This window comes from Pinus tabuliformis, chromosome 4_2 (genome assembly GCF_031772625.1).
Source record: "Pinus tabuliformis cultivar Carrire ecotype Pingquan chromosome 4_2, CPIR1, whole genome shotgun sequence".
NCBI classification, from domain to species: domain Eukaryota; kingdom Viridiplantae; phylum Streptophyta; class Pinopsida; order Pinales; family Pinaceae; genus Pinus; species Pinus tabuliformis.
The window spans coordinates 774,963,501-774,965,481 of record NC_142304.1 but is presented as its reverse complement, the minus strand read 5'-3'; the positions used below and the strand labels follow the sequence as shown (position 1 = coordinate 774,965,481).

General features: G+C 39.4%; 1 pseudogene; it reads left to right on the top strand.

Annotated features, from left to right (window-relative positions):
- The first annotated feature begins 57 nt into the window (after positions 1-57).
- On the top strand, positions 58-1,766 carry LOC149171937 (sister chromatid cohesion protein SCC4 pseudogene; annotated as a pseudogene).
- Positions 1,767-1,981: the final 215 nt, after the last annotated feature.

Here is a 1,981-nt window from a genome sequence, read left to right as displayed (position 1 = left end):
ATGTCTAATTAGGAAGAAAGCAGAAGAAGGCCAAGGATAACTTGGATATCTCAGTGTATGCATGGGTTGTGTATTCTTATCCAGTATGCCCATTCTACTCATTATTCTGTTGGAGAAGGGGAGTCTGCAAAATTTTAGTCTTGCCACTTTTGCTTACAACTTGCAAATGCTTTGACAACTGAAGGGGATTTTCAAGGTGCAATACGTGCTTTAGAGACTAGACAACAACATGCTAGTGAAATGAAGTATCCTGAACTTGAGATGGTCTTTGCAACATTGATATTGCACGTTCATCTTATGCAGTGGGAAGATGCAAGTGCTCTAGAGAGAGCTGTGAACAAATGTGATGCCATTTGGAATTCAATTCCCGAGGATCAAAGACAATGTTGTCGTGGTCTGCACCTTTAAAATGATTGCTGCACACATTTTATTTTCTACGAATATGTAATTACAAGGAGGCTTCACACCTTGTGAATATCTTAGATGCCATCTTGGAAGATGATATGCAGTAAACAAAACAAGTTTAGAAGTTGAGTGCAGAACTTAACAAAGTATAGAGCAGGTTATTGCAACCTGGTCTGCAACAACACAAAAATCAGAATTGTCCGAGAAAAGAAAATCCTCTTAATGGAGAGTGGTTAACAAAGAGTGCAGTATATGTCTTGGTTGACCTTATGGCAGTTATATGTGGTCGGCCTAAGGGGTTATTTAAAGATTGTGCAAAGCTGATCTTATCAGGAATGTCTTGAATTGAAGAGGAGCCGGGGAAGCTTGGAATCAGTGGGGATGTGAGAGAGGTAGATTTGCAACATTGGGAAATTTGGATGGCAGGTGTTTATCTGATGCTGCTTGTGCAGCTATTGGAAAACACAACTATAATAGAATTGACTTGTACAGAGTTTCTTGAAGCACAGAAGGCTCTAAAGAAAATTGTTGACTGGTTTGGGCGCTTTCCAACCATTTTACAAGGGTGTGAGAACACCATTCAAATGCTTCTCGGCCAATATGCACACTCATTAGGTTGCTTCAATGAAGCTGCTTTTAAAATAGTGAGCCAATAAATATATTTATTTATCTAAAGAACGTTTACAGTTGCAAGAACTATGAGCAAGTGTAAGAAGTCTCAGAAGATGTGCCTACAGCCAATCTCCTTTCAGCACCTCTAAGCTTGATGTTAATACTAAGCTATTCTTATAATGCCTATTTATCTACTTTCTGGAGGAGAGGAGTTTCTGCCTCAGCTCTGCAATGTCGGTCTCGCCGAAGTGATCCTCCAGAATCCAGTCCCCCGTGGCCGGATCCCTCATCCAGAATGTTGTTCTCTTTGTATTCTCTCCGCCTCTGCCTGCTTTACTCCCCTCTAGAAACTCCTGTGCCACTACTTCCCGTGCTCTCATCGCTTCGGCCGCCGCTGTCGTATATTGACGGGCATGAGAAATTTTGATGACAGTCAGCAGAGAAGATAATATGTGCGTAGATAGAAGCCGATACACCATGTTGAAAACAGGACCAAAGCAATGAATAAAAAATGCGGAGACAAGACGAGCAATAGAGAAGAGGAGGGAGCGAGGATCGAAGCAACAAAGCTAACCGAGAGTAAAAGCATGCAAGCCATGTGTCAGGTGTATGCAACCATATCTTACATTTTTATAGGTGATGCTGAGTCATCTTCTAGGGCTTTGGACTTAATAGGTCCTGTTTATAGGTCTTTGGACTCATATGTGGGCTTTCGAGAGAAAACAGGTGCACCTTTTTTTTTCATTTAAATTTATGGTCAATGTCATTTAATAATTTAATAATTCAATTTATTTTGGTTTCTAATATAATTAAATTTGTTTGCAATATATATATATATATATATATATATATTTTTTTTTTTTCTTCTAGTAGGTAGGTTTCAAGGTCCAAATTTTGAACCTAGGCTCTTATACCATATGTGAGGATCCCTCCTAGGGTCCTCTAACTAAAAACTAAATTTATC